Source organism: Microtus pennsylvanicus, chromosome 12, assembly GCF_037038515.1.
Source record: "Microtus pennsylvanicus isolate mMicPen1 chromosome 12, mMicPen1.hap1, whole genome shotgun sequence".
NCBI classification, from domain to species: Eukaryota; Metazoa; Chordata; class Mammalia; order Rodentia; family Cricetidae; genus Microtus; species Microtus pennsylvanicus.
In genome coordinates, this window is record NC_134590.1 from 36,939,559 (window position 1) to 36,954,580 (window position 15,022).

Genomic DNA, 15,022 nt, shown 5'->3' on the forward strand with positions numbered 1-15,022 from the left:
GGATCGCGAGAAACAGGTTGATTTAAGTTAAAAGAGCTATCCAGAAATGGGCCTGAGCTCAGCCAAGCATTCACAACTAATAAGTCTCTGTGCTATGATTTGGGAGCTGGTTGGTGGTCCAAAAGCCTGGTCCAGTTGTATAAGTTGATCTTAAACTGCCTATAGTTATAGCTAAGGCTGGCTTGGAGCTTATGATCCTCCTGCCCCAGTCTCTCAGAGCAGCTGATGTTTGCCATCATCCCTTGCTTAGACCTATTCTATCACCTGAATGGAGATGATATAGATGCATTCACATAAGTTATTAATAATTCACAGAGCTATAGTATTTTTGTTGGTGGCTTGGTTTGCTTTTGGGTCTCCTGTAATCCAAAATGGCATTCAAGTAGCCAAGTATGGCCTTGAACACCTGCTACCCTTGTCTCTAACTTCCAAGTGCTGGGATTACAGGCACACACCGCCATATCCAGCCACAGCTTTAAGAGCTGTGCGTCTCCATTGTGTTCTCCTGCAAGCACTAGATAAAAGCCTACATATTAGAGTGTATGGTACCCGTATAGAGGAACTAACACAAAGTTACTGTCTGATAACGAAGCTGGCAGGGAAGTGAGGAAGTCCTGAGAGTGGACATTAAAAGGTTGCTGGTGTGGGGAGGCTTCTTGGAGCTTATGCAGACAGGCAAGTGAGATGGCCCGCCTTGGGGCTGGCAGCCTGGCAGATGCTTTTAAGACAGAATGTGTTCCTGTCCCTGAACCAAAAGACTGGGAGGTGGAAGCAGAGAGGAAGAGGAGAAGAGAGGATGCTGTCTTAGCCAGGCTTCTGTGGCCTTAGCCAAATACTACAAACTGGATAGTTTATAAATAAGAGGGGTGTCTTTTGCTCGTGGATCTGGAAACCAGGAAGTCCATTATCTTTGGAACTTTTGGGGAACATGTTGAAGCCATAGCAAGAAGTCAGCCCTGCCTTCCCATCTGTTAATTCTGCCATCTCCTCTCTCGGCACCATCCACACCGACAGGAGTTGTAAGGTGCAGGTTCAGAGACCAAGCAGATCTCACTCACCCTTGTTTGTCTTTCAAATGCCAAGGTGCGGTTCACACCGTGTTTGCGCTCTTTAGTGCCTTCTGCCAAGATGGGGGTGAGGTGTTTCCATGAATGACGTTCAGTGCATCAGAGCTCACATAGGTGTCTCCATGATAGACAGTGGCCTGGCTAATGTGATGTCAACTTGACACAGGCTAGAGTTACCTGAGGGGAGGGAACCCCAATTGAAAAAATTCCTCCATAAGATTGCTCTTTAGGCAAGCCCGTAGAGCATTCTTAATTCGTGGTTGATGGGGGCGGGCTCAGCCCATTATGATACTCCTGGGTTCTGTAAGAAAGCAGGCTGATCAGGCCAGCAAGCACCACCCCTCCATGGCCTCTGTATCAGCTCCTGCCTGCAGGTTCCAGCTCTGTTTGCATTCCTGTGCTGACTCCTTCAAGGATGGACAACGGATAAAAACGAGTAGGTCAAAGAAGCCCTTTCCTCCCGCAGCTTGGTCATGGTGTTTCCTCACAGCCGCAGTGACCCCCAGCTAAGATAGATGGCTACATTCCTGCTGAGCCCAAAGTAAAGGTGTGTGCTGGGGAACAGGGGGCAAAGTGGGGAGAGGGGAGGCCAACTGGGTGCTTTCATGCCTTTTATTGTATCGGGAATTACGGACCTAGGGTGACATCTAGTAAGAACTATTTTAACTTCATCAGGTACACCAAGCTTCTCCATATTCCTCCATAGAACCAAGAAAAGACAACGCATAGTGTGTTCATGCAGAGAGGAACTATGAACACTGGTATCACCAAATCATACCTAATTTTCCCTGGCTGAGGAAAGTGCCAAGTTCGTAAGGACTGTGCTGAAAATCAGCGCACATAACTAGGGTTCACCATGCCCACCCACTTATGTGTGAAGTAGAAAACAGATTTTGGGGCTATGATGGGGGTCTCTAAATACAAAAAAAAAAACAAAAAAAACCCCACCCTTCTTAGAGTGTATTGTGACAAAGATGCCAACCCTGGAGATCTTTATTTCCTGATGATAATGACCTGAAGCTGCCGATTTCCCACAGGTATCTTCTGAGACAATTATGACGTGTCAGACCTGCAGAGACCCATGTTGACGGTTTATTTGTCCAGGAACAACACCATGGCGGTTTGGATGAGAATGTCCCTCATAGGCTCAGGTATTCGAATTCTTGGTTCCCAGTTGGTAGTGCCGTTTGGGTAGGATTAGGTGTGGCCTCACGAGAAGAGGTGTGTTACTGGGGGTTGGCTTTAAGGTTTACCATGTACCATCCCCACTGCTCTCCTTCTGGCTCATGCTTATGGTGAGGTGAGCTCTCGGACGGCTCCTCCCGCCACTGTGCCTGCTGCCGTCCTAGACTCTCACCCTCTGAAACTGTAAACCCAAATAAACTCTTCCTTCTACAAGCTATCTTGGTCCTGGTGTTTGATCAAAACAGCAGAAAAGTAAATAATTTAGACACTTAGGGATGGCCTGTAATTTCAAGTATTATGGATAAAGAAATGAGAAATAGGAAATTTAAGAGTCTGAGGTTGGGGGGGGGGCTGGAGAGATGGCTCAGAGGTTAAAAGCATTGACTGCCCTTCCAGAGGTCATGAGTTCAACTCCCAGCAACCACATGGTGCCTTACAACCATCTGTAATGAGATCTGGTGCCCTCTTCTGGCATTCAGGCAAACATGTAGACAGAACAGTATAATAAATAAAATAAATTTTTAAAAAAGTCTAAGGGTTTTTTTTGTTTGTTTTTGTTTCTTTCTTTTGGTTTTTTGAGACAAGGTCTCTCTGTGTAGTCCTGGCTGTCCTGGAAACTTGCTCTGTAGACCAGGCTGACCTCGAACTCACAGAGATCTGCCAGCCTCAGCCTCCCAAGCACTGGGATTAAAAGTGTGTGCCACCACTGCCCAGCCTGAGTCTGGTTTGTTTATTTGTTTGTTTTTAGCTTTAAAAGAATCTGTCTTTAAGGCTCACAACTGGTTAATGACAGAACCCACATCCCCCTACCTTATTCTCCCAATTTCCTGCACAGACATCCAATCCTGTTTCACTGAGTTCATTTTAACACATGTCAACAGAAGGAAGTTCCATGAGCTCTGGCAGCCTGTGTGTATGTGATAGTAGCTGGCACCTGCTGATAAACTAATACCAGCCATCTCTGACCCTGACAGCATGAGGGGCTCCTCCGAGGGATGCCATGCGTTTGTGGTGCTCTCGGGCTGCCTAAGAGCTGTTTCTCCTATGAATAGCCTAATCTTGGAAGCGTCCCAACGTGCAGCAATACTTTGTCAGCAGTTCTCAGCCTCTTTGAGTCCTCCCAGGCACCGTTCTTCTAAGGCATGGGAGATTTTAATTATTCGCTAACTTTGATCCCCAGGTAACTCTCATCCAGCTGTATAATGATCAATTGGTGGCCAATCTTGCCTCCTTCACTGACTGTCTCTTCCTGAATTGCTCTGAAGAAACTTCTAGACATTGTATCATTTTGTCTACAAATATTTCCTCTTATATTTTTTGTCTGAAATCTAAAGTCACGTTAATGGTAACCGTAGCCCCACGATCTCATTGAAACATTTCCAAAATTAAACTTATTCTCCTCTAATGCTACCAAATGTCCATTTTAGTGTTCAAACTTCTGTCCCATCTCACTTAAACTTTGTGTCCAGTTTGCTTGAATTAAGAGTGAAGAAAGCTTCCCCTGAGTCAATCCTGTCTTAAGTCTCATTCAGTCTAAGGCACAGGTTTAGTTTTCTGGAGTTCACCTGTGAAGAAACAGTCTCTTGGCCTGAAGTCTGGATTTTGCTGATTGACTCTGGGGTGTCCTTTGGTCAGTTTCTCTCTCACCTCCATTTCCTGAAAATTCACTCGTTACTTTCCTTACTAAATGGTGGACTCTCCAAGAAATAGTGTCTTATTTGTGTCTGCTTAGAAGCTAACATTGTAAGTCTTCAATAAATAAATTAAAAATGAGGAAATCAAGTGGTTGTTGTTTTTTCCTCTGGTCAGAACATGGAAGACTTTAGAGTGAGTTGCTGGCAATGGTTCTTATTTCCTTTCTTTCTTTTCTGAGTTCCTCAGGCAAATCATGTAATATTTTCTGGCTTCTAGGTAGAAGCAATATTCTTGTATTGGTCATAGTTCTCTAGAGAGATAGAACCAGTAGTGTGTGTGTGTGTGTGTGCATGCTTATAAATGGACTTCCTACACTGACTTACACAACAGGAAGCTGGGTAGTCCACACTGGAGAGGCAGAGAATTCAGTAATTGGTCAAAGATGCTGAACTAGCATATGGAAGCCAGCGATGACTTCCTAGTCCAAAGCTGTTGGTCTGCAGGCTCCCTGCGGAGCTGCTGATGTGGGGCCACCTGAGAACACGGTGGAAACTGGCATTGCGTGGCTATGGGTGGTGACTCTAGACACACCAGAGCAGGAGTGTTCACATGCTCAAGTCTTCTCTAGATTTGTTCTGTTTCTCCAGCTGCCTGCAGGGCACTGTCAGCATTCAAGGCAGATCCTTCACCTCCAGTCTTCCTCTCATATGCCAGTCCTGTCCAGAAAAGTGTTCACAGACATACTCAGAAGCATCTTGACCAATGCAGAGACTAGCATCTCTCTAGCCAGTCAGGTTGACAGTCAAGACTGTTAGAGTTCACTTGTTGCCAGTTTGGCACCAAACCTATTTCCTTATGTCCTGTGTTGACTTTCCAGGGAGCAGTTTAAATAGACTCGGGGAGCGGTCAAGGTTTGGTGGTCTACCTTGACCCTCCTCGGGGAGGTGTCAAAGTGCAAGGGGCATAGGGGCAGGGCCTCCAAAGATGGAGGCCAGAGACCAGGATTTACCCTTACCTGCTGAGTCATCTCTCCAGACCCCATAATTGATATTTATAACTATCTTTTTATACTACTCAGTCAGGATTCCCCCTACCTCCTATAAGCACCTCCGTTGACCTTAGTGCTTTACCTGGACAGGTGACCCACACCTTCATTCCTGATGACTCTGGACCATTTGTCGTTTACCTGGATGGGGATGGTGTAGTTTCTTATTGATGGCCATAATAGGGTACCATGCAGAACACCCGACAGCAGCAATGTTAATGTTTCATGTATTTATTTTACTCGTATTTCTGTCCTGGGAATCAAACCCAGGGCTTTATGAGGTCTAGAAAAGTACTCCACCTGCCCGGGGGTTGGGTAGGGGAGCACATGTTATAGACTACCTGTGGAAGTTAGAGGACCATTTGTGGGAAATGGTTCTCTCCTTCCAACATGTGGGTTCTGAGAGCTAAACTCAGGTTTTCAGAAGTGGCAGCAAATGCCTGTGTCTTCTGAGCAATCTTGTCAGCCCATGCTTAGCTTTTTATTTGGACGCTAGAGATTCGAACTCAGGTCCTCATGCTTGTACAGCAGACTTTTCTCACCCATTGAGCCACCTCCCCAGCCCTTAATCATTATTTTTAGAATGTACTCATTTTATTTAAAACAACAGCAAAAAAAAAACTAGCTGGGCATGGTAATGCACGCCTTTAATACCAGGCGGGCAGAGGCAGGTGGATCTTTCTGAGTTTGAGGTTCGAGGTCAGTCTCGTCTACAAAGTGAGGCCATGATGGTGACATGGTCACACAGAGAAACCCTGTCATGGGGGAAGAAAACGAAGCAAACCAAAAACAAACAAACAAAAACCCTGCTGGGAAGCACGAACCATGTTCCACGGGCAGCGAGCCGTGTCACCAAGCTCATGCTTCCCGAGTCACGAATTCGCTTCTCCCTGCACATGGTTTTGTCTCATGTGGTTTTACTCCTCACGGCCTAAGAGCGTGTGTGCTCAAGCACCTTTGTTCACACTTCCTGTTGCGAGACACACGTGCATGGACTCACACAGCTGAGGTGTGTAGTCAGCTTTACTATGTAGGTTGTGTAAGAAAAAATGTTTACCCAGTGATGAAGTGCCTTCAGAACATGTTTTCGGCCCACAGCCCGTCATTAAATGAGGTGATCGTGCTCAGAGAGTGTAATGAATCATGACGGGTGGTAAATCATGAAGCGGTGTCTTCAATCTTTGTTACATCTTAAATAGAATTCATTTGCATGTAGGTTAATGTAATGTAACTTCTAAAAACAATTAAAATGCTTTTAGTGTTTTGGTTGTTTTTGTAGAGCTAGAGCCTCACGCAGCCCAGGCAAGCCTCAAATTCACTTATAGACTAAGTGTCTATTAGCTTAAGGGACTGATTTTCTGCCTCTACCTCCCAATTGCCCAGCTTACTGGGTTCTGAGGTTCAGACACACGTCCTCTTGCATGCTAGGCAAGCACTTCTACCAACTGAGCTCCACCTAATGCTGTTTTAGAGACACGTCTCCCTGTGTCGCTCAGGATGGCCTTGAACTCACTGCAATTATCCCACCCCCACCTTCTGAGTGCTGTAGATTACTATCAGAGGCTGCCACACCTGGCTGCATTTACCCCTTAGTAATGACTGGCTTACAAGATGCCAAAATGTGCAAGTGCACTCCCGGGAACCAGGAGCCCCCAGTAGCACAGCCCTAACCCTACTGGTCACTTTATCCAGCCTAATTTCTATTTTAGTTTTTCCTCAAAGCAGTTTTCATTGTGTGCTGTGGTGTTAAAATTTTCATTAGTAGCGTTATATCTGTTGGGTTAGAAATATGGTCCAGTGGCTTGCACTTGCTGTTCTCCAGGACGTACACTGGGAGCCTATAACTATGTGTAATTTCATCTAGAGAATATCTAACCCCCTCTTTAGGCCTCTATGACACTCATACACTCATGTGCACACACACACACACACAAAATGAAATATAAAAAACATCCTTAACAAATTTAATAAATAAAATAAAAATATTATTTATCTTTCCTTCTTTTATCTGTGTCTCAAGTGTATAGAACATACTGAGTTGATTATAGGTAACTGATAAGTGTTTGCTAAAGAATAAAGCAGCAGGGTTCATGAAGAAGATACTAAAATAGAATAATATACGGGTTTAAAAATTACATAATTTTTCTATGCAAACTAATAAACAAAACTCTTTGAATTTGACAAAGGAAAATGAAACTGTTAGCATCATGTTCTCGTGACCTAGTTCCACGACTGACGAGAGGAAATAACCCAGTGACAGGTCCTTGTCAGTGTCCACCGCTGGCCGGAGACCCCGACCCCAGCAGCAGTGGGAGCTTCTGCAGCCTGGCTCACATACAGTGGCCTTGCCAGTGAAAATTAAACCATCTATTATTTATATTCAGTTTCATGACCTTCTTAAAGCTGACTAATTTCTCTCATTGCTCATTTTAATAGCTTGCTTTTCAATTCCCACTAGCCTTTCTGGTTATTAAAATGTAACAGCTTGACTGGGGATCTCGCTCTTGGTAGGGTGTGCCTAGTGTGCAGACACTGCTTGATCTCCAGAGCTTAAAAGAAAGAATAATTAACCCCTTGTCTGCTTTGTGTCTCTGCATAGGTATTTCCTTTCTTCTCTTTCCTCCTAAGGAACCCAACAACAGCAACCTTGCCCCTCAGATATCTGTCTGTCTGCCTGTCACAACCATCTCGAGAGGAGCCTGTCTCTCAGCAGAGTAAAGCCTGGGCCAGCATCACTGGGTCATTTTGCCTGAGGGACCTGGATATTCTAGAAGCCCTAAGGATGTGTGAACTCAGAAAGGCACTGCTGAGAAACTGCTAAGAGCTCAGGGTCTGTTTGGTCGGTCAGAGTGGTACCCAGCCCTGTGAGAATGGGGGAAATCCTGTGTGGATGCTGCAAGGCCCTCTTGGCACATCTGGCCTGCAGCCCAGCCCATATAGGCTGAATGGATCCCAGAACGGTGAGAATGCAGCTCAACATGTTTGTTCTAAACTTACTATTGTCACACCGCAATGTCAAAAGACTGAACACTCCTGCTCCAAAGAGTTTTTTTTTTTTTAAATGCCCTGTAGAATCTTAGCAAGATAGTAGATAATCTTAGTAAGGTAAGTCGTACTGCTTCACGCGGGCCAGAGCCACTTTCCTCTACACACAGAAATGACATTGATCCTTCTCACTGTTATTTTTAAGTCTGTCTGTGTTCATATTGAATTTATGCTTCACGAAACTAACAGTGTTGAAAAGGGGACATGTCTAGACTATTAAAAGGAACTTTGGCCTCTAATAATATTATGTGCCAAGGTTGGAGAAACGGCTCAGTGGGTGAGTACTTGCTGTTCTTCCAGAGCATTCAAGGCTGGAGAAAGGCTCAGTGGTTGAGTACTTGCTGTTCTTACACAGTATTTAAGCTTCATTTTCCAGCATCCAGGTCAGGCAGCGCACACCCGCCTCTAACTCCAGCTCTAGAACTCTCCTTGTGTGACATGTTCCAGTTTGCTCTCAAATTTGCTAAACTTGCTCTGTGACAGAGGACAACATCGAATTCCTCCTGATCCTCCACTTCCCAAATGCTGGGGTTACAGGTAAATGCTGTCCAGATTTGGCCTTAAGGTTGTTTTTTCTGGTGTGTGTGTGGGCGGGGGGGAGACAGGAGCACTCTTTGTAGCCCTGGCTGATCTTAACTGACTATGTGGTTTATCTTTAAGTTGAATTCATGAGAGCCACCTACTTCTCCCTCCTAAGTGCTGAGACCCAAAGCACGCCTCACAGCTTTTAAAATGCTGCTGTGTTTAACTTAAGAAAGTGTAAGTACAAATTCATAGCTGCCATCTTGAAGGAAACAAGAAGAAAGTTTACTCTGGTACTCCACTGAGTGACTGACCCTGGTCCAGATTTAGGTGACTCCAAATTCCATATTTTCTGAGGTTTTGTAGCTTTGCAGAACATAGGAATTTATAGACTAAGGCAAGTTTAAAATACATTGGTGGGTCCATCTGAGAGGTGGTGACAGCAAGATAGGGAAGCTGTTCTACTGGCCTCAGAGCCTCTCTGATGGAATTCTTAGCTATTGAATTGGTGGAAGATAGTGGTCAGCTAAGTTAATAGATTCTCATTGGTTATGAGACATTTAGTAGACAGAGGTGGGCAAGGGATGGCTGGATGTTCAGGGGGCTAGAACTAGGCCAAGAGAAGGTAATTAGCTTCTGGACCTGTGATGTTCCAATCTCTCCACAGCACTGAAATTGTAGTCAGCTGCTCTCTGCAGACACAGCTTCTTTCCTGGAGTTGTTGTTCACCAAAGAAAAATTTCAAACCTGTTATCGTTCCCATTCTAGTTGCTGTTCGGTTTTCTCCCAATCCTATTTTTCTCTTGTGGTTAAAATTCTTAACCTCTCTCCCATTTACACCTGTGAGAGTCCCTTAGCAAACAGCATTCCTTCCCTTAAAGACGCATGGAGCCACGCTCCAGCCATTGTGAACAAGAGTCCTGGTGTGGAAAGGGTGCTTACAACAAATCACACACTCGCTCAGAATTGAGAAATAGATGGTCATTTATTTAGGGGTAAACTCACAAATCAGAATCCTCTGCTTGAATGGAGAACAGAGACTGAATCCAGCAACCAGAAAGAGAGCAGATGCATGCTCTACATCGGCTTATGTAGTTTAAGAGGCCACGCCCCAGTGGGCGGGTAACCACTGGCTGTAAGACTTCCTACAGCATCCTAGCTCCTTCTTAGCCATAAGAAAATCAAATTGCTTCTCCACACACCATGAAAGTGTTGCTGGTAAAATGCTAAGAGTTGGCACTGTAAGATACCTTTGGACAGAGATTAAAAAGAAAAAAACTTCTACAAAAAGCACCCAGGGAAAATGCCTCTGGTTCTTGGCTCCTGGTAATTGTCAGGTCTGAAAAATACTACATCATAGTTTTGCTTGATGGGATCTTATCAAAACATGATTTGGTTAATATCATTTCCCCTGCACAGGCTCCTTTTCAAATTAAAGGCTTAGGTAATTTTATGGTTGGACAGCTAAATAATTAAAGGTTTTCAGCAAAGTTAATCTTATTGCTATATGACAGGGATATCATTACATCTCAGTGTTCACTCATGTTTGGATAGAGGTATATGCTTTAGTCCAGTCAGATGACTCTAAGGAAATCCTGCAGAATGGGTAGTTTATCAACCAAAGAGATGGATTCCGTACAGTCCTCAAGGCCTGGAAACCAGAGACCAAGGTGGAAGCCGACTCGGTGTCTGCTGAGGGCCCACTTCTAATAGATGGTACCTCATTGCAATGTCCTCAAAGAGCAGAGGGAGCCAGGCTTTTCTCTGTTTTTCGTGCAGGAGGATGGGAACTTGAGTCCAATCTAGGCTGTTTAACATGTTCCAAGCTGTAGGATTTTGCTTAGGGAGACCCTGTTTCAAAAACAAGCAAGCAATAACTCTATGCATTGGCTTTTGCTTCTAAAACTCTGCTAAGAGGGGGAAAAATAGAGAGTTTAGAACGAAGAAAATGAGGAGAGTTGGGTCATAGTACAAAATCCCGGAAGTGGAAGTGAGTTCTACAGCAGTCTGAAGCCCTGAGTTCTAGACTTGCTGTTGAGAACAACCTCTCTAAGGCAGAACCCCAAGGACCCACGTGTTTCTGGAAGCAGAGGTGAAGATGGGTCTAAAGCCAGAAAGACTGGTGGGAGTTGTGCTTGAAAAGGGAAAGGGGGTCATGATGTCATTATATTTTAATTTCAAAAGAGAAAAAAGTGAAAAATTCATATTGTTTTTATCATTCATTGAAGAATAAAACTTGGTAAAAATTGATAGCTATCCCAGCTTTCTTTATGATTTGTTTCCCAGAATCCTGCAGAGCCTGGTCTGAAGGCCATGAAGGTTCCTCCAGTGAAGCGAGGAAACAGCTGAGAAATAATCCCTTTGAAAGGATGATACCTGCTGCCCTTCCCATCACTGGGTGCGCAACCTCCTCCAGATGGCAGCCCCCCTCCAGATGGCAGCCCCCCTCCAGATGGCAGCCCCCCTCCAGATGGCAGCCCCCCTCCAGATGGCAGCCCTCCTGATCACAAGAGAAAGGGGAGCTGGAGAAGGTTACAGCTCTGACACAATGACATCCATGTTTTTTTTCCTTTTATTCCCTCTCTTTCCTTCCTCCCTCCCTCCATTCCTCCCTTCCTCCCTCTCCTTCCTTCCTTCCTTCCTCCCTCCCTCCCTTCCTCCCTCTCCTTCCTTCCTTCCTTCCTTCCTTCCTTCCTTCCTTCCTTCCTTCCTTCCTTTCTTCCTTCCTTCCCTCCTTCCCTTCCTCCCTCCCTTCCTTTGACAGGGTCTCCTGTAGCTAGCTCACTTGGTGGCTGAGGTTGACCTTGACTTCCTGATTCTCCTGTCTCTACTTCCCTCATGCTGGGATTACAGGAATGTACCACCACCCCTAGTTTGCGTGGTGCTGGGAACCAACTCCAGGACTTTGTACTTGCTAGTCAAGGATCCACCAGCTGAGGTGTACCCATGGCCCCAGGAATTTCTTTCTTAAAGTCATATCGTTGTCTTAGTTATTGCTCTGTCTCTGTGACAATGGATCTGACAGAGCAACTTAAGGGAGGAGGGGTTTCTGTTGGTTCCTGGTTCAGGGTATAGAGTCTATTACAATGGGGAAGCTTTGTTGACAGGACCTGGTCTTGCCCTAACATCAGGAATAAGAGGGAGCTCAGGCTAGAACTGGAGCCAGCCTGGACTGCTCATGCCTCATGTCCAGAAGATTCCACAATCTTCCAAACAGTGCCATCAGAGCCTGTGGGAACATTTTGTATCCACACTATAAGCATGATATTTTGTCTTCAGTGTAAAACTGGCTTCCTTTGGTAGTGTTTGAGACTTTGGTAGTGTTTCAGTGCTTTTCCTTTTCTTTCTTGTCTTTTTGGTTTTTTCAAGAGAGGGTTTCTCAGTCTTGGCTGTCCTGGAACTTGCTCTGGAAACTAGGCTGGCCTTGAACACACAGGGATCCACCTACCACTGCCTCTGCAATGCTGGGATAGGCACGAGCCGCCACCACCTGGCTTTTGGTATTTTCCTTCAGAGGTGTTGTCTCTTCGCTTTTGAAGGCTAGAAACAGCCTACACATCAGATTTTAAACTGTCTACAGATGTCTTGCTGCATGAGGACATGTCAAGCATTGTCGGGGCTGCCAGGCCTGGGCATAATTAGAATGTAGTTTAGGCCTCACCTCAGAGAATATCAGAACCAGTTCATAATCTTGAGTCAGTTACCAATCACAATCACACAACAGTCATACCAATAACATTCAGTTCATCCGATTTTATAAAAGACCCTCAGTTGGTCTCAGCCAGATGAAGTCTCTTCCCCACTGAGGAGTAAGTCACCTCAGACAATGACTTGGTCAAGATCCCAGGGAGGATGAGGCGTGGACTACCTCACCATTCAAGGGCCCTACTGGCTGAAAATTGCTAAGGGTTAGCCAAAGTCAGCCAAGCTAAGGTCCATCTTTGTTACAAGTTCACTGAAACTGTAGCACGGGCTTTGCCAATTACCACATTGCCACAGAGGCACAGCAAGTAACCTCATCATTTCTCTGGATGACTTATTTCTCTTTCCACCATGAGAACACAGAACCTTATACTTCCCAAATAGGGATGCAGAACAATCAAATTAGCAGTGTGTTTCTGGCAGCAGCGGTTCTGGTGGGAGTGGTTCGTCTACAGCAGGGTTCTGAAAGGCTTACTGTCAGAGGGCCAGACAGGAAGTGTCTTGGGTTGCACCAGTCGGGAGGTTGTGACTACCGCTGTGCTTGCTGAGTAGAGAACACACATGTGAATGAGTGTGTTTGCGGTCTAATAAAAGTTGGTCTATATTTACATTTGTGTTTCATGTAATTTTTGGCATGAGAAAAAAACATTTTCTCTTTTCAGACATTTAAGATGTAAACATTGGGCTGGCAAGATGCCTCTGTGCTATAAGTGCTTGATGCCCAAACTTGTTGACCTGAGTTTGATGGTTGGAGCTACTCAAAGCTGTTGAATTCTCAAAGCTGTCCTCTTGCTGTAGTTGTTTTGCTTGTTTTTCTTTTTTTTTTTAACTCTTGTTTTTGGGCCTTGCCACCCAGCTCCCAAATAAACACACAGACACTTATTGTTACTTATGAATACTTGGCCATAGCTTTGCTTGTTTTTAGCCAACTTTGTTTAACTTAATTATCCGGTCTGTCTTTTACCTTTCTCTTTTCTATATGCCTTTCTTATTTGATGGCTGGCTCTGAGGCTGAGTGGCTGTGTGGCTGGGTGGCTAGGTGGCTGGGTGGCTGGGTGGCTGGCCCTTGGTGTCCTCCTCTCCTCCTTTCTTTACTCCTCTCTCTTCTCTTCTCTTGAGCCCAGATTTCTCCTCCTATTTATTCTCTCTGCCTGGCAGCCCTGCCTATCCTTTCTCCTGCTTTGCTATTGACCATTCAGCACTTCCTTAGACCAATCAGGTGTTTCAGGCAGGCGAAGTGAAACAGCATCACAGAGTTACACAAAATGCAAAATAAAGGAATACAACACAGCATTGCGTCATTAACCAAATATTCCACAGCATTAGCAAATGCAACACATCTTAAACTAATAATTTACTTATTAGTTTATTATTCAATTACTAAACTAATAATTCTACAATTCACTTCTACAAGCATGCTACGGCCTGTATGTCAATGTTCTTAAATATATATCTTACAAATACACAGTAACAAACAAAAATGGAAAATTACGCAAATACGTGTAAAAATCACTCTCAGCTGTGGCTAGATAAAAACAAGAGGGGAGGTGTTGTACCCTACTGACTGCAGTGAGCTGACCCCTGTCTCAGGATGGCCGTGCATATGCACTAAGAGGGTCTGAAGGAAGGCTGCTGTTACAACCAAAAACTTTCCCGTAAGCACAGGCAATGAATGTAATGTGTGCTGTGTCCGTATTATGGACTCCTACATGGCAGTCCAAATGCAAGAACTTTAGACAGCTCCATGTGTCGGGATGGTTGAATCTCAAGCTCTTTACATTGATCAAGAAGCCAACCAAAGAAGAAAGCTTACAGCACAATACAGTTGTATTTAGGCTTGTCAAGGGAGGAGCCAAACAATGTAAAAGTCATAAAACTAATAGAAAGGAAGAAAATGGTAAAACGTGGTTTGCTTTGGAGACAGGAGAGACTGTGACGCTTTGTGAGACGCACAGAAGGGTTTCCAGGCTACCAGGGTCTACTTCGCATTTTACTACATCTTGTTTTGTAGGCGTGACCAAAGTTCAGTCCTTGTGCGTGATGGACTCTACTTTCGGGCTACGTCACCAGTCACGTGTTTCCTTAAAAAAAATGCTATTAAAATTTTAAAGTTGATATACTCCCTCTTTTTAGGTTTAAAGGCTCAGTGGCTGAATTTTGGTTTCACAGGAAAGGGCGCCCTCTTCAGGCACCACGTTTAATGTTGGTTAAAAAACAAAATTCTAGGAACTATGGGATGACGTAAGAGGTATCATGCAGCAATCTATGTCTTAGTCCATTCAAAGTATTTTAGAAAATTTGAGGAATAGACTTTTTTCTGTTTATATTTTAATAATATTACTTAATTTAAATTTGAGAATTCCCCATTTTGCGGGGCTGGAGAGACGGCCCCGTGGTTCAGAGAATGGCTGCTCTCCCAGAGCCGGTGAGTTAGATTCCCTCCACCAACGTTATTGCCTGTAACTTCAGCTCCCCGTGATCCAACACTGGCTCCTTGGGCACCTGCTCTTACACGCACATAACCACCCCTCCCCAATTAAAAATAATAAAATAGGTGCTGGAGAGATGGCTCAGCAGTTACGAGCCCTGACTACTCTTCCAGAGGACCTGAGTTCAATTCCCAGCTCCCACAAGGCAGCTCGCAGTTGTTGGTAACTCCAGTTGCAGGGGATCCTGTGGTCTCTCCAGACCTCTTCAAGTGTCAGACAGACATACACTCAGGCAAAACACTTACATACATAAATAAATAATAATAGTTTTTAAAATTTCCATTTCTGTTTACTTACATATATGAAACCCTGTGGGCTCTTCCCCTGAAAGG